At 37.0% G+C, this 19,056-nt stretch overlaps 1 long non-coding RNA gene across 1 annotated transcript in view; it reads left to right on the forward strand.

The window, feature by feature from the left end:
- Positions 1-1,507: 1,507 nt before the first annotated feature.
- LOC111774570 (uncharacterized) overlaps positions 1,508-19,056 on the forward strand; it is a 56,132-nt gene continuing 38,583 nt past the window's right edge. Inside the window, exons 1-2 of the long non-coding RNA XR_002809567.2 lie at positions 1,508-1,755; positions 11,861-11,911. This is a non-coding gene — a long non-coding RNA (uncharacterized lncRNA). The remainder of the gene's footprint in view (positions 1,756-11,860; positions 11,912-19,056) is intronic.

Genomic DNA, 19,056 nt, shown 5'->3' on the forward strand with positions numbered 1-19,056 from the left:
ATGTCATACTATGGTTATCTATTTATATGTTTATCTCCTTCTCTAGATTTATAGTTTATTGGGAAAAAATATAACAAAAACATAAATGTGCCTGGAAGAGCACCTGGCAGTGCTCCACACCTGTAGGATGAATGACCCAGTCATTTCTATATGTTACTGAGGTCACCCTGAGTAGGAAATAGAGTTCAACGCCTTTCCATGCCTCAAAGGTTATATAGGATCCAACTCCAGTACAGTTATGAAGCATAACATGTGAGGTCAGACTGCTACATCAATTCCCCGTTACTTCCTGATAGCTGTGTTACCTGTGAACACGTTTTCACACCTATCTTGTACGGTTGTCATAAAGATTTAATAAGATAATTTTTGCCACATGACTTTAAATTGCTTTTTCAAAGTAATGTCAAATACGACACCATTTTGGCATCCAGGTGATTCAATTATTGAAACAAACTAAGTTCTGTGCAACAAAACAAGACACCAGATTGTGCAAAACAGAATTAAAAAAATAAACAGCTATCCAAGAACTGTATGAGAATAAAATTTTCCGTGAATTATCATTTATGTTTAAAAAGTAGTCAAATTACATATATATGAGGAAAGATAAAAACAAAATGAAGGCCCTCTTAAGGTAAATAGAAGGATAGAAATACTCAATTTTTGCCCATAAAAGTCAAATTCGGAGGAGGGAAGCTTTTACCTGAAGGTCCAGGAAAATCATTGTTAAATGCTTAGAATGAGCCTTTAAGACAGAGGCAGAGACAGGGACAGATATATATCTGAGATATCTCTCTGTCTTTCTCTCTATTATATATGTTATATAATAGATATGTTATAAATATGTATATTAGATGTTATATATTACATATTAATATATACATTATATGTACTAGAGAGAGTCTAATCTAATCTAACAGAATTTCTGATGTATATTATGCTATTCCTTTCAGAATTTTGTGCTACAACATTATTCACTTTTTAGAAAGAATTATATACATTTTTCTAATTCCTATTTATAACGTTTCCAAATGCTTAGAAAAATGAGTTCCAGAGATAAGTATTTTAGCAAACGACGATAAACCACTCTTTGAACAGTTGGATCTTGCAATATTTATTTTGCAACCAACTCTAGAGGGTCTCAATATTTCCAAAGGTAAACTAAGGTAGGGGGCCATTTGAAAATAATACACAACAACTGGGAAAACAAGACATAAATCTTGAAGAATTGGTGGCAGGTAGTAAATGATGAATTGGCCAAAGATGGGCTGACAAACAACAATAGCAATAACATATAAACCTAAATATAAGATTCTGATATATTTGTGAATGTGGTTATTCCGAAAGTATTAGGAATAACTGCGACTATTATTACCATCTCTCTATAAAAAATGAGAAAATCAATTAAGAAAGGAAGAAGTCCAATGCAAGTCATAATATGAATATAAAATTTAAATGTTCTATAGCTCTACTAGCCTTAGTGGTCTAGTGGTTAAGATTTGGCCCTCTCAGGGTTCTCGTCAAGATGGCGCTGTGAGCAGACGTTGACCTCACCTCCTCCCATGAACACAACCAGGTTACAACAATTTTGGGAAGAATCACCCTGGATTTAAAACTGAAAACTGGGTAAAAAGAACCCCCACGACAAGGGATGGTCCTGACGAAAGCAGAAAAGGCAGTAACTCCGGCCGGAGAAGAAAAAAGCCAGCTTTGGGAGCAGCGGAGCTTCTCAGCTGGCCAGGTGGGAGCCACCATAAGGTACGAGCCCTCCCGGGAGGAGTGAGGTCTGGAGCAGGGCAATACTGCTATAACCATCCTTCAGACTCAGCCCAACTGAGAGGGGGGTCTTACTGTCTGGCTTTGCTGGCTGTTAACTGCAGCGAGGACACCCCAGAAAAGCTATCGGCCAAAAGCCGAAAAGATCCGGGTCTTAAAGGGCCCACGCACAAACTCATTGCAGCAACCTAAAATCACCAGAGAGAGGGCTGACTGTCCTTTGGTGACACAAGACTCACCTGGTGGGCTCTGGGGGCATCTTGGTGAGAGGAGGATCCTCTCCGGAGACTGAGACATTGGTGGGGGCCGTTGTTCTGAGCTGGTCCAGGCGTGCTGATATGGACACCAGGGGGGGCCATTGAGGTGCATCCCTTGGGCTGTTAGCCCAGGGGTCTGCCACACCCACTAGAGCACAGATTTAATCCAGTTCAGCCAGGGCCGGCAATCCACCCTAGGGACTGGCCCCACCTAACAGCAAGCCCTCAGGCTACTATTCAGCCTGCATTGACTGAGTGCCTTGATCCTTCCTCTACAGGCATGCAAGGGTGTCTGCTTCTGTGGGGCAGGGCTTGTGTGAGGACCAGCTGAACTGTGGGGGGCATTGGGGCAGAGGTGGAGGCCTCTGCAGTGTGGCGGTGGGGTACACTCCAGGGGGTTGAGAAGTGTGCATGGACCAGGACTGTGTTGACAGTGTATGTGGTCCAGTGGGGGGTGAGGCTTCTCAGTGGCAGAGGACTTGTGCTTCACAAATAGCCATAAAAAGGATCAGCCCCACCTTCCAAAGCCTGAAACAACTGAGTGCCTCCATGCCAAGGGCTAGCCCCACTCAGCTGCACTCCTAAGAGAACTGACAACAGCCTTGTTGGCCTCAGGCCTATCACAATTGTACACCCCTGAGCCTAGCAACCAGTTACACTGGGTACCAACCCAATTAGGAGGACAATTGCAATAAGAGTGTGCTAATAGACTTTGTAGCCGACAGTGCTGAGGTCCCTCCAAACCGGATTTACAAACAGCTGACCAGGGAAGGAAAGATCACACTCCCTGGGTACCTGCAGTGGGAGCAGCCCTGCCACAGCAGAAGAACACAAGTAGCCCACAAAGGGGTTGCTCCTGGTTCTTATGGTCTGGTGATGAGAGGGAAGCACGCTGTTGGGCCTCATAAGGCCACTTCTCCAAGATCAGGAGACTAGCCGACTCACCTAGTACAAAGAAAATAGCACAGAGAAAGAGGCACAATGAGGAGGCAAAGGAATACTTTCCAAGCAAGGGAACAGGATAAAACACCAGAAAAAGAATTAAGTGAAACAGAAACTAGCGACCTCCTTGACAAAGAATTCAAACAAAATATAATGAGGATGCTCACAGATATGCAGAGAAGAATGGATGAACACAGTGAGCACATCAGCAAAGAATTGGAAGATATAAAAAAGAACCAATCAGAAATGAAGAATACAATACTTGAAATGAGAAATTCACTAGAAGGACTCAATAGCAGAGTAGAGGAAGCAGAAGAACAGATCAGCGAGCTAGATGAAAGATTAGAGGAAATCACCCAAGCAGAACAGAAAAGAGAAAAAAGAATTAGACAGAATGAGAACAGTGTAAGGGAACTCTGGGACAATATTAAGCGTGGTAACATTCAGATTATAGGGGTCCCAGAGGGAGACGAGAGAGACAAAGGGGCAGAAAATTTATTTGTCAAAATAATAGAGGAAAATTTTCCTCACCTGAGGAAGGAAACAGACATCCAAGTTGAGGAAGCACAGAGAGCTCCAAACAAAAGAAGCCCAAAGAGGCCCACACCAAGACATACTATAATCAAATGTTTAAAATTAAAGACAAAGAGAGAATCCTAAAAGCAGCAAGAGAAAGGCCACAAGTGACATATAAAGGGAAGCCCATCAGGCTGTCAGTGGACTTCTCAGCCAAGACCCTATAGGCGATAAGAGAATGGCACAACATATTTGAAGTGCTAAAAGGAAAAAGCCTACAACCAAGAATACTCCATCCATCAAGACTGTCATTCAGAATGGAAGGAGAGATAAAGAGCTTCCCAGATAAGCAAAAATTAAAGGAGTTTATCACCAAGAAACCAGTTCTACAAGAAATGCTGAAGGGACTTATTTAAGTGGGAAAGTAATGACCACAAATAGAGATAAAAGAAAAAATATTATCAAAAAAACCCAAAACAACAAGAAAAAACAGGCAATAAAATCAGTTGTAACGTAAAAGTACAGTAAAGGCAGCAGATCAACTACCTGTGAAGGTAATATGAAGGTTAAAAGACAAATGTACTAAAATTACCTATTTCAATGATAAGAGGGTAATGGATAGACGCACACTAAAGAAAAGACTATATATGATGTGAAAAACATATAATGTGGGAGGAGAGTAGTGAAAAAGCAGAGCTTTTAGAAAGAGTTCAAGCTAAAGAGTCTATCTACCCAATATAGACTGTTATATGCATAGTATATTAAATAGGATCCTCTTGGTAACCACAAACCAGAAACCTATAACAAGCAGGAAAAAAAGTAAGACAAAAGAAATCAAACATATTACTAAAGATAGCCATCAAACCACAAGTGAGGAGAGCAAGAGAAAAAGAAAGGAACTGAGAAGAACTACTAAAACACCCAAACAAAGGAAAAAGTGACAAAATGGCAATAAATACATATTTATCAATAGCTACTTTAAATGTCAATGGACTAAATGCTCCAATCAAATGCCATAGGGTGGCCAACTGGGTAAAAAACCAAAATCCATGTGTATGCTGCATACGTCAGACCTACAGACACTCGTAAACTGAAAGTGAAAGGATGGAAAAAGATATTCCATGCAAAGGGCGAAGAAAAGAAACCGGGGGTAGCAATACTTATATCAGACAAAATAGACTTTAAATCAAAAACTGTAATAAGAGACAAAGATGGGCACTACATAATGATAAAGGGAACAATCCAACAAGAAAATATAACACTTGTAAATATCTACGCAGCTAACATAGGAGCACCTAAATATATAAAGCAGTTATTAACAGACATAAGAGGAGAAATAGACAGTAACACAATAATGGTAGGGGACTTTAACACTCCACTTACAACAATGGATAGATCATCTAAACAGAAGATCAATAAGGAAACACTCACCTTAAAGGACACATTAGACCAGATGGACTTAGTAGATATATATAGAACATTCCATCCAAAAACCACAGAATACACATTCTCTTCAAATGCCCATGGAACATTCTCCAGGACTGATCACATATTAGGCCACAAAACAAGTCTCAATAAATTTAAGAAGATCAAAATAATCCCATGCATCTTTTCTGACCACAAAGGTATGAAACTGGAAATCAACTACAGAAAGAAACCCAGAAAAGCCACAAAAATGTGGAGATTGAAGAAAATGCTACTGAACAATGATTGGGTCAATGAAGAAATCAAAGAAGAAATCAAAAAATTCCTGGAGACAAATGAAAATGAAAACACGACATGCCAAAATCTGTGGGATACAGCAAAAGCGGTTCCACGAGGGAAGTTTATAGCAATTCAGGCCTACCTCAACAAAGAAGAAAATCCCAAATAGACAATCTAAAAGTGCACCTAAAGGTACTGGAAAAAGAACAACAAACAAAGCCCAAAATCAGCAGAAGGAAGGAAATAATAAAACTCAGAGCAGAAGTAAATGAAATAGAGACTAAAAAAACAATAGAAAAAATTAATGAAACCAAGAGCTGGTTCTTTGAAAAGATAAACAAAATTGACAAACCCTTAGCTAGACTCACCAAGAAAGAAAGAGAGAAGGCTCAAATAAATAAAATCAGAAACGAAAGAGGAGAGATTACAACGGACACCTCAAAAATACAAAAGATAATAAGAGAATACTATGAAAAGCTATACGCCAACAAATTGGATAATCTAGACGAAATGGATAAATTCCTAGAAACATACAACCTTCCAAAACTGGACCAAGAAGATGTAGAAAATTTGAATAAACCGATCACCAGTAAGGAGATTGAAACAGCAATTAAAAACCTCCCAAAAAATAAAAGTCCAGGACCAGATGGCTTCCCTGGTGAATTCTACCAAACATTCAAAGAAGACTTAATACCTCTCCTTCTCAAACTCTTCCAAAAAATTGAAGAGGAGAGGAGGCTTCCTAACTCCTTCTATGAAGCAAACATTATCCTGATACCAAAACCAGACAAGGACAACACAAAAAAAGAAAGGTACAGGCCAATATCACTGATGAACATCGATGCAAAAATCCTCAACAAAATACTAGCAAATCGAATACAACAATATATTAAAAAGATCATACATCATGATCAAGTGGGTTTCATTCCAGGGATGCAGAGATGGTTCAACATCTGCAGCTCTATCAATATAATACACCACATTAACAAAATGAAGAATAAAAATCACGTGATCATCTCAATAGATGCAGAGAAAGCATTTGACGAGATACAGCATCCATTTATGATAAAAACTCTAAATAAAATGGGTAGAGAAGGAAAATACGCCTATATAGTAAAAGCCATATATGACAAACCCACAGCAAATATTATTCTCAATGGAGAAAAAGTGAAAGCTATCCCTGTAAGAACAGGAACCAGACAAGGATGCCCACTGTCACCACTCTTATTTAACATAGTATTGGAAGTCCTAGCCAGAGCAATCAGGCAAGGAAAAGAAATAAAAGGGATCCACATGGGAAAAGAAGTGAAATTGTCACTCTTTTCAGACGACATGGTTTTATATGTAGAAAACCATAAAGAGTCCACTAAAAAACTTTTAGAAATAATAAAAGAATACAGTCAAGTTGCAGGATACAAAATCAATGTTCAAAAATCTGTTGCGTTTCTATACACTAACAACGAAGTAGCAGAAAGAGAAATTAAGAATACAATCCCATTTACAATTGCAACAAAAAGAATAAAATACCTAGGAGTAAACTTAACAAAAGAGGTGAAAGACCTATACCCTGAAAACTGTAAGGCATTGTTGAAAGAAATCAAAGAAGACACAAAGAAATGGAAAGCTATTCCGTGCTCTTGGATTGGAAGAATTAACATTGTTAAAATGTCCATACTTCCTAAAGCAATCTATAGATTCAACGCAATCCCTATCAAAGTTCCAACAACATTTTTTACAGAAATAGAACAAAGAATCCTAAAATTTATATGGAACAACAAAAGACTCCGAATAGCCAAAGGATTCCCGAGAAAAAAGAACAAAGCTGGAGGTATCACCCTCCCAGATTTCAAATTATACTACTAAGCCATAGTAACCAAAACAGCATGGTACTGGCACAAAAACAGACACACAGATCAATGGAACAAAATTGAGAGCTCAGAAGTAAACCCACACGTTTATGGACAGCTAATATTCGACAAGGGAGCCAAGAGCATACGATGGAGAAAGGAGAGTCTCTTCAATAAATAGTGTTGGGAAAACTGGACAGCCACATGCAAAAGAATGAAAGTAGACCATTCCCTTACACCATGCACAAAAATCAACTCAAAATGGATTAAAGACTTGAATGTAAGACCTGAAACCATGAGACTTCTAGAAGTAAACATAGGCAGTATGCTCTATGACATTGGTCTGAGCAGCATATTTTCAAGCCTCATCTCTGACCGGGCAAGGGAAACAAAAGGAAAAATGAACAAATGGGATTACATCAAACTAAAAAGCTTCTGCACAGCAAAGGAAACCATCAACAAAACGAAAAGACAACCTAACAATTGGGAGAAGATATTTGCAAACCACATATCAGATTATCCAAAATATACAAAGAACTCATACAGCTCAACAACAAAAAAAACCAACAATCCAATTAGAAAATGGGCAAAAGATCTGAACAGAGATTTCTCCAAAGAAGATATACAGATGGCCAACAGGCATATGAAAAGATGCTCAACATCATTAGCTATCAAGGAAATGCAAATCAAAACTACAATGAGGTATCACCTCACTCCAGGCAGAATGGCTATAATTAACAAGACAGGAAACAACAAATGTTGGAGAGGGTGTGGAGAGAAGGGAACCCTTGTTCACTGCTGGTGGCAGTGCAAACTGGTGCAGCCACTAGGGAAAGCAGTTTGGAGTATCCTCAGAAAATTAAGGATAGATCTACCATATGATCCAGCTATTCCACTGCTGGGTATTTATCCAAAGAACTTGAAAACACAAAGGCATAAAGATACTTGCACCCCTATTTTCATTGCCACATTATACACAATAGCCAAGACTTGGAAGCAACCTAGGTGCCCATCAAGGGACGAATGGATAAAGAAGATGTGGTGTTTATACACGAGGGACTACTACTCAGTCATAAGAAATGACGAAATCCAGCCATTTGTGACAACATGGGTGGACCTTGAGGGTATTATGCTGAGTGAAATAAGTCAGAGGGAGAAAGTCAAATGCCATATGATCTCACTCATAAGTAGAAGATAAAAACGACAAAAAAAAAAAAAAACACACATAGCGTTGAGATTGGACTGGTGGTTACCACTGGGGAAGTGGGGAAGGGGGAGGGCAAAAGGGGTGATTAGGGTCACATGTGAGGGGATGCACTATAATTAGTGTTTGGGTCGTGAACATGATGTAATGTATCCAGAATTTGAAATGTGATGTACATCTGAAAAAAATAAAAATTAAACAACAACAACAAAAGATTTGGTCCTCTCACTACCACCACCTGGGTTTGTTTTCAGGTCAGGGAACCACACCACCTGGCTGGGGTTGTCATCCTGCTTGTTACTGTTCTGCTGAAAGCTGTGCCACCCATATTTCAGACACCAGCAGAGTCCCCTAGTGGACAGGTTCCAGCAGAGCTTCCAGACTCAGACTAGGAAGTAGGACCCGGCCACCAACTTCCAAAAAGATTGGCCATGAACACTCTATGAACAGCAGTAGAGCAGTGCCTAATAGAGCGCTGGAAGGTGAGAGGATGGCTCAAAAAGACCCAGGCAGGGTTTTGCTCTGCTGTTGGAAGGTCACCTGGGCGTCAGATTAGACTCAGCAGCACTAACAAAACCTTGCACTACTGGATTTTGAAAATGTAATGATGGCCATTTTCCTTTTTGTCATAAACATTTTAGCATGTTCTCTAAATCTTCAAAGTCCACATCTTGTGTATTAATTCTTTTTCAAATGTCTGCAAAGTAAGAAATTAAACAGGCGGAGCAATGTGCATGTCCATTTCCTGGTTCCATTTTTTTCCTTCACTTATGCTCAAGTCGAAATGCTGTAAATAATATTCTTTGCATGGCCTCTTTAATATCATCCTTTTTAAAAATACTTAGCAATATAACGAAGTAATTCAGCATTTGAGAAAAATTTAATACATAATTAATAACAATGTTTAAAAATACAGTATCCCCCAATGAAAAGATCCAAGTTAGAACAGTAGCCCTTGGAAAAGATCTGCTTTTCTGTGACAGTATGTATGACAATCCTTCAAATAACATCAAGGTAAACACACACGCTGTGTTAGAGAAAGGGTCAATTCTGGTGTATGCATTGTGTTCCTCATTCAGATCAGGTGCTTTTGTTTTTGATAAACTTTGGAACTGTTCAGAAAAGGTAAACAAAAGGAGAAATGCATTCTACTCTTCTATACCATGCACTCTCTGAGAGCAAACTAGCATTTCAAAGCAATGTATTTATGTTGTCGTTCACCATTGTTTGCCCTGCATCTGGTTTGACGCCTTGATCATCATTTTATAGAATAAAAATACTAAGTAAAATCCTAAGAACATATATTTCTTTCTAACAATGTCCATTTACTTTAGGATAATGTATTTTAAAGCTTTGTTAGGAGTCATAGTGTTTTTAAATGGAACATATATTAAATATTGGAATTATATGTGAACGCATTTAAAACAATAGAATATGTATGTGTGAATATATACGAAACATATATATAGGATGTGTAAAAATAGCATATATATGTATGCATGTATGAAAATATATGTATATATAGAGAGAATATTGGTAAAATTTTTATTCATGGATACTAAAACTAAGATTTTGTCTTCCTTTTTCATTCTTTTAAATCTTTCTTTCCCAAGTGAATATTAACTGGATAATAAAACAATGTCAAAAAAATCATCATTATCATTTAAGAACTTTAGTCGGAAAAGTATCTTGTAAAAGACGCAAGACTTTTGTAAAGTCATGGACATGTCACAGTTACTGGCATACATGGCATGGTACCTTTTCCCTCTATGTTCTTAGTATTCTTTGGCTTAAGGTATGTAAGGTATAAATGAATAATTCATGATGGTTGAAAATCTTTCCATTCCATGGCATTTTTACTCCAAAATGACATTGTAGTGATATTTTTATTTGTAATTCAGTTTGTTACTTAAAAGAAAGTACCAGCCAAGAAAAGTCATAAAATAGGACTATATTTTTGTTTTACATATGTATTTACACATTTATGTAAATATTTTAGTTTAGCATACTATTGTATGAGCTATGGGTAGAGAGAGGTGTGACTATAATAATTTGAATCTAAAGTTTACGTAGCTGTTAATAAAAATGTTTTCATGTAACGTTTTTTACTAATATATGTACTTCTCATGTAGACAATCTAGACATCTATGTAGACATTTACATTTTACCTATCATTGTGGTATAATGTCAGTTATTTGTATTTATAAAATGCTTTCTCCTTTCGATGAAATATTCAATATATTTTTAAAACATATATTTAATTTTCCTTTTACTTTCTAGATGCAAATGTAGTCTTTCTTAGTACAAATCTGTAATATCTTGCTAAATTGTTTTTTTTTCCCTACATTCAAGAACCTGATGCTATACTAACGCAACAGAGCATCATTCTGGAATGACCCTTATTTTATTCAGTAATAAAAATAACTTTACTTTCATCTCCAGATGTTTATGAGCATTTCTACTTCACATTATCTTAAACAGAGAGCTTCGCTTTTCTTATTGGTCATGACAAAAGCTAAACAGTCAACTAACTTTCATGGACTTGATTTGGTGTTACTGGCAACATCAGAGATAGTATCAGGAAACACTTTGGCCATTTCCTTCACTTTTTACTTCAGCCCAAGGCAGTTTCTCCTATGTAAGCCATAGTACCAGAGAGGTCCTCTGTAATTCCTTGCAGTAGAAGTAATTTGGTGTGTTAGAAGATGAATTTCCTGTAGCTTCTTCAGTCACTTTTCTTTATATCAGAGAACAATTCAAGGAAGTCTATAGTAGACGGAGCGAATAGATTTCTAGAGCATTCAGGAGAGGTGAAACAATATCAGTCTGCATTTTACTAATAATTCTTTGAAATCTAAATATTATATATGCATGTGGGTGTTTTTTCCTGTTATAAAATGAATATATTTTTATTATAAATTATGATATAATATGTATAAGCCAAAAGAGAAAAATGAAAGAAAGGAAAGGAAAGGAAAAGGGGAAAAATAGTGAAAAATACAGAGAAAAAGAAATCAAAAATTCAAAAAGGAAAGGTTCTTCCTTTCAGAAATACAGATAACTGGACAGAGAATGAGGGACGGAAGGGAGACGGGAGTTTGGCAAGCAAGAAAAAGGCATGGAATGGGGAAGAAAAATGAAGGGAAGAGTGAAAAGAGGAAGGAAGGAAAGAAGCAAGGAAGGAAAAGACAGTGCATGTTGTACATTTAATAAATCAATGACCTGTGTGTCTGCTCCAAGAGTTTGATTTTTTCCACTCCACCATTCATTTTGTTACTCTTGAATGCTGAGTCCTGAATGTGTTGTGTTTCCACTAATCTCCAAATTCCTGCTTCTCAACCCCAATCATTTTTCTTCAGTTTCATTTTTTTTAATAGTGCTTGTCTTTGTACAGAAAGATGGCAGTCGTTAGTGGGGAAGGTGTGGATGAAGAGGCAGAAACCTGAGTTTGGGGAACATTGTTGTCTGTGTTTAAGTGCAGCATCCATGGGCTTCAAAGGACAAATGACTCAATTACATGATTGATTCAGACCCCTGGTATTCGAGCCAGGAAAATAAAGAGAAGGGATATAATGATTGACTGTGATTCTGTCTTTGTTTTTTTCTTAATTCATTAGTCCCCTTCTGGAGGTGAAACCAGGGTACGCCATTCCCTGAAGAATCGGTGGGTAAGTTCCACTGTAGCTGTCAAGCAGAAATGTCATTTTGAACACTCTTAGAACTTTCCTTGTGAGCGTACTTTATAATAATTCTGACTTGCACTTCTGGCAATAGAAATTTCTAGGTTTAACATAAATATTCAATACCCCTTCCACCTCCTTCAACTGTCAGCTTCAACTCATCTCATATCTTTAAAAGTTTAATAGCTTAGATTTGTATAGCATTTAAGTGTTTTCAAGTCGATTTCAGAAATAAAATTTCATTTCATTCTCAAACAATCCCTCAGATGTCAAAATTAATATCCCAATTTTAGAGACAAAGGAACTGAAGCCCAAAGAGATTAACTGCGCTTTCCTGGGTTACCTGGACAGAAACTGGCAGAAATAAGATTACAACTCAACTTTTCTGATGCCTGTGTTAGTGAAAAAAAAGTCTATTTCTGTTTTGTTTTGCTTTGGTTTTCATTTTATAAGACAAGCATCTGTAGGGGGAAAAGCATGATCTCTCTAACCTCTCCTTTTTTCATGTAAATGCACCAGGCCCCCTAGGTTTATCAGTCCCACTACAATGATGCTTGTAAGTGCCTAAGGAGAAATTATGATTTCTCTATCTTTCCACACGGAAGAGTTCAACTTATAATAGCAACTTCTGTTGGAAAAGGACTCTAGCCATGGAAGGAATCTGGTAACAATTCCATGCATAAATGGCATTATCTGAGATCTCCTCTGAGTGGTCAGAGAAACAGAGAGTCCTGACTCACTGAAACCAATATCCATTTTATTTAACACCTCTTCATTTTTCACCTACACATGTATTCACTTACTCATTCAAATATATTTGTTGAGGTACTTCTTGCTGAGGACAAACCAACATTCCCAATAGCTAACACAGAGTGATATGTAACACTCTAGATTTTAAGAAGATTTGCCACCAAATGACAAGATTTATTTTTCTGAACTAAAACTAAGACCAAAGGGAAAAGTGTTTAAAAACTAAAAGACAAGGAAAAAATTCATTATGTAACCTTCAACAATACTTGGACTGTGGGAGACTCAGCTTGCAGGAAACGGTTGCGTTCTCAGTGCAATTTGTAAGACATCCCTGCATTATCCCTGTGGTCAAGGCTTTCTGGTGATGAATGAATCTGACTTTTACATGCCTGGGTAGTTAGGCTGTTTTTGTTAAATGATTCATTAAACTCAGTAAATCCAGAGAGAAGAGCTAGTTAGAGGAGGTACCGTATTTCATGCATGCTTGTTAAGTTCTTTCTTCATATAATGAGCAGAGTTTCAAAACTTTTGACTATACTGCCACTAGCAATAAAATACTTTCCTAAGATATGTAGGGTACGACTTTCTGTTTCTGGAATATATTTGCTGTAGATGGAGAAAACTGGGGAGGGCCAAGTTATCACATATGCTCCGTTATCTCAAGTGAGAATGTTTTGAGCATCAAAATTTAGTCCTCATTCTATCTTACAACTTTACAACTTTTTTACTCATATAGTTGTTTGTAATCCATTGTGACAAAATTCTCAGCTCTTTAAAAAACAAAATTTTACAAGGAAGGTTAATAAAGAATGATTTCTACTTATTGAAAAGAGAAATTAAATCCACAGTTCTTATGTGTGCATATGTATTTGTGTGTGCTCTGCTTTGTATTAATCCATATCCCTGTGAAACATAGGATCAACTTTAGTGTAGAAGTTACATTTTGGAAATTGCTTTTGCATTGTCATTAAACATATATTTAGAAAATACTGAGAATAAAATGCAGCAACTAACGAATCATGACATTACAAAATATAATTGAGTTTGACTGGCTCTTGGTAGGTTGGAATTTCTTTTTTTTTTCTGCTTTTTTCTCCCTAAATCCCCCCAGCATATAGTTGTATATCTTTGTAGTTGTGGATCCTTCTAGTTGTGGCATGTGGGATGCCGCCTCACCGCGGCCTGATGAGCTGTGCCATGTCTGCACCCAGGATCTGAACCAGCAAAACTCTGGGCCGCGGAAGTGGAGCTCGCGAACCCAACCACTCGGCCACAGGGCCAGCCCCAGGTTGGAATTTCTTATATGGCTCTACTGCATTTAATCTAGGATCTTAGCAAAGTTAAGTACAATTACAACCTTGAGTTTTCCTATTGACAAAAGAGGTAAATTGTCTACTAACATACCATAGAGTTAGGCTCACAGGTAATTTATTTCTTTTTATTAATGTATTATAATCTTTATCATGTATTCAATAAAATTACATCTGCAAATATGTTTTCATACAATAAGTCCACTCTATTCTCTAAAGAGATGTATATTATGTTCTATTGTAGCCTACGCAGTTAAAAATTTCAGAGAATGGAAATATCTTCTTTCTTTGAAAGATTTTCTGTTAGATGTACTGTTGGGAGCTTCATCCTCTTACTATATGAAATTTTGAGCTTTGTGTATTTGGTCTTAGATATAACCTAAAATATGTTTTTATATACAATCATTTAATTTACATTATTCATCTTGTGAATTGAGTATTTCTGTACCGAACCAGGAACTTGTGGCTAATATTAGCAAACTCTACTGATTTTTTCACAATGTAGACTTTTTTCTTATTTTTCAATTTTTTGCCTTAATATTAATGCTTTATTCATTCTATTTTTCTTTGTTCTCCATTTATATAATATATTTTTAAATTATCTGAGGTTGCAATTCTTCATCAAGTTTAGGTCTATTCTCTAATGTAAGCAACCCAGAAGTATTTCTGTTTTATTTTATATTAATCATTTTGAATTTTATTTATTTACCAAGTATTTTGCAATTGGCCTCTCTCTCTCTCTCTTTCTTTCTCTCTGTCTCTCATCCACCCCAACCCTCAGCCTTTGCTCTGCAGTATGTTATGTTTTACTTTATAATGTTAGGGGAAGGAGTGGAAATTCTCTCCATCTTTTTGCTAATGATTAGATAAAGATGTCAACATAACTTTTATTTACCATGTGTAAGGCCTTTTTCAAGGGATGTGGGCACTACAGGCGATTGTCTGATTGCCAGCAGGCGCTGGTCTGATGCCCAAAGCATTAGATTAAGGGTCAGGACACCTGACTCTCATTACCAAGCACCTGTGTCTAGGACCAAGTTGTGCTTATTTATCTCATCTGTAAAGGAAAGCGTTTGGAAACAATTTATTATATCCCTTCCACTCAAAATTACAGAGTTTCTTCTGAGAAATACTATCAGTTTACCATGGCTACTGCTTCTGCCAAGAGAAAATTTAGAGAGATTTACTGGATATGAATATTTTATTTAGGGATAAACAAACTGGTCACGAACAGGGAGTTCTCAACCAAACATGGTTAGAAGTTCAACTTTCAGTAGTGACAGCTCAGTTTATAAAGCACCATCTCCTGAGAGATGATGAGTTTCTCCTGGCCAAGCCCTGTCTTCTATGATACTGGATAGTCCTCTCACCGGATGTGGATGTTCTGTGTTCCAGCCCTCTCACAGTAGAAAGAATGTAGACAATGTTGGAAGGATGAAGCTGATGTTCTGAAAAGTTTTCAGTTGGCTCATTTCTAGTTCTCTGTCCCCAGCAAAGTAACCACAGAAAAATTGCACCATTTTCAGGAGGGCAGCCACATAGAGGTGGGTTCAGCTTGCTTCACGGAGGTCAACAACAAAACATAACGCACATATATGCAGGCAAGGCGATGGTGTGTGTGTGTGTGATGAACATTTTACGAATTATCTTACTGAAATCTATCTCTTACAGGTTAACATCAGAATGTGTTTTGGAACTTCATTTGTAATACTCAGATTAGTTATAACTGCACCAGTGATCATGGCAGTCAAACACTGTGTTTGCCATTGTTAAAAATAGGGATTACGAGCTTGTGATTTGTACTATTTTAAACAAATTAAGTTGTCCAAGCTCACAAAAAAGAAGCGTTTCACAGTCTATTATTCATGTCTGTCTCTGTGCTTCAAAGAAAGTACATTGTTTTCTATTGTGATTGGTAACTAGAAACATTCCTTTTCATTGCATAAGCTTGCTTGTTTGTAGCTGATTGGTTAGGAAGTTGTAAATTCATGCTGACATGAGGAGAGCTTAAGTTTTGTTGAAAGTCAGTCAGCACTTTGGGGAAATCAGGAAAGTTTTGGTTATGTGACTAGGAGTGTTTGATCTAAGAGTATATTCAAACCACAGCCACCATTTTGTTTTTTCTTTCATACTTCCTATATAGGAGCTCTATGAGAAAAAAAGCAATTTGGAGAAGAATATGTCACCTGGCAGGTGCACATGACTAGATGACTTGCCACAGATTACATATGTTGAGGCAACTCAAAGTCTCAAGTTCTCAAACTGATTTATAGACAGGCACAAAAAATAACATAGAACCCTATCACATAAAAAGTCAAATACCTAAAATTTTAGCTCATGAACAATAAGGAAGATGAACATTAGCAAAGCCGATTTCTAGTCTTTGTAATTGTAAAATCAGTTACCATGTAAAAAATGGAAATTTCAAGTAAATCGGTACGCAGATAAATCATATCCATGCACAAATGGTTTCAAGACAGGATTTTCTGGCACCAGAGAATAATCTGGTTATTTTAATCACTTTCTAATCTTTAATCTCTTTGTAATTTGTTACTTTTGTATGCTTATTTTTTCTTTATGCCTGGTTTTATCTCAGTAGTAAAATTAGGATGTGATCCCTTATATTTTCTTATTTACATACTGAAAATGAGTCAAAAGTATATTTCCATTAGTAGAAATATAAGTCATATAGTATAAAGGGTGTTTCCACGTTCCAAATTTACAGGATGAGGATGATACTATATTATGCAATATTTGAAAACTACATAGTCTTTATATTTTAGAAAAGTTTAAACAGAAGTAGTTGAACAAAATTAAAAGACTCAATTTGAGGATAATTTGATTCTGCCTTTACAATTATCATTATATCTGTGGGGGATTTCAGGCTTGTTAAGAACCTGGGATTGTGGAGATAAAGTGGCTAGGGTAAGACAAAAGTGTTGTTTCTACAACGCAATTTGCGAGCAATAAAGAGGCCAATGTTATAGGAACTTGAGACCATGTTTTTGAGAGGTGGCAAAGGAAAGTGAGATGATGAGGTCAATTTGCCTTGCCAACTTTGTCTGGGCTTTCAAGATAGAGCCTGAGTTGATTACAACCCTGTGTTTGGGGAGACTCATGTAAGAAGACTTTTGATATACATGGTGTCTGTTATGGACCAAATGTTTAAGTCCCCCCAAAATCCATATGTTGAAACTCTATGACCCAGTGTGATCATATTAGGAGAGGAGGCCTTTGGAAGGTAGTTCCGATTGAATAAGAGCATGAGGGTGGAACATGTATGAATGGGATTAGTCATGAGAGAATTTGCATCCTCTCTCTGTTCTCTGCCATGTGAGGACACAACTGAAAAGTCAGCAGTGTGCAACCTGGGAGAGGGCTCCCATCAGAACTTGACCATGCTGGCAATCTGGTCTTAGGTCTCTAGCCTCCAGAGCTGGGAGAAATAAATTTCTGTTGTTCTATAAGCCACCCAGTCGGTGGGACTTTGTTTTAGCAAACTCAAATGGTCTAAGACATATGAAAGTTTAAGAAAATTGTTATCAGGATTAACAAGCAATACCACTCACTCCACAGAGTCCATTTATTACTCTGAAGAGGAATTCTCACTAAAGCCGAGTAATTTGGACATTTAAGTGTACGTTTCATTCCTCCTAAAAAATATTAATTTTTAATAATTGGGAAAACATATTAATCTCAAGTCAATTAAGAAACAAAAAATATAAAAAAGAATACAAAAAGTGGGATAATCTATTAGGGAAATTCAAATTAAAACCACAATGAGGTATCAATATGTACCCATCAATATGGCTAAAATAAAAATAGTGACAACACCAAAGGCTGGAGAGGATGTGGAGAAACTGTATCACTCACGTATTGCTGGTAGGAATGCAAAATGATGGAGCCACTTGGGAAAACAGTTCCACAATTTCTTGTAAAACTAAATGTATACTTACCATATAACCCAACTATTGCACTCAGGTGCTTATCCCAAAGAAACGAAAATTTATATTCACAGAAAACCCTATACAAAAATGCTCATGCAGCTTCATTCATAAGAGCCAAAAACTAGAAACAACCCAGATGCCTTTTAGTAGAAGAATGTTTTAACAAACTGTGGTACATAAATATCATGGAATGGTACTCAGTAATAAAAAGGAATGGACTATCGGATTCACACAACTGGGATGAATCTCCAGGAAATTATTCTGAGCGAAAAACATCTCAATAGTTTATGATTCTGTTTATATGGCATTCTTTAAATGACAACATTATGGAAATGGAGAACAGATTCGTTGTCAAGGGTTTGGGACCAGGCTGAGGCTGAGGCAGAGGAGAGGGGGGTAGATGTGGCTATAAAAGAACACCAGGGATTTTTATGGTGATGGAACTGTTCTATATCTTGACTATATCAGTGGTAATATCCTGGTTGTGATATTGCACTATAGTTTTACAAGATAATGCTATTGAGGAAAACTCGGTAAAGCATACAGCGAATCTCTGGATTGTTTCTTACAAATGCATGTGAATCTATAATTATATCAAAAAACTCTTCATTTTAAAATTATAAATGTGACAAGAGAAGCAATGATTAGATTTCTGTGCAAACATTCTGATTTTAAAATATCATCAACTACTTTAGTTTTTTATAAAAACTCTCTGAGCCAAGGCTATGTAGGTCAAATCAAACATGTAAAAAGACTGATGCTATTGCTCCTCTTCTCTTACCCTCCCCCTAAGAAAACACCCATCTAATTTTTAGCAAATTTCATATGCAGTATATGGATATGCAAATCAGCAGGCTTGAGAGTCTTGGGTACTGGCTGACTGTTCAGTGGATCCACGCTCATGCTCTAAACGCTATCGCTGAAACTCTAATTCCTGCAAGCCACACGTTAAGTCTCATGCGTCTCCATTGGAGGCTGGCGTTTTGCCATCTCTCTTACAATACTGATGCCTTTACTATCACATCATTTTTTTCTTTTTTGTGGCCATTTGCCGCCATTTGTCTGTAAAGCCTGCTTCCATCTCTACTTCTCAAGGAATAGTCAAGTTGGGTGAGTTTTTTTTCTT

The sequence above is a fragment of the Equus caballus genome, chromosome 8 (assembly GCF_041296265.1).
Source record: "Equus caballus isolate H_3958 breed thoroughbred chromosome 8, TB-T2T, whole genome shotgun sequence".
Taxonomy (NCBI): domain Eukaryota; kingdom Metazoa; phylum Chordata; class Mammalia; order Perissodactyla; family Equidae; genus Equus; species Equus caballus.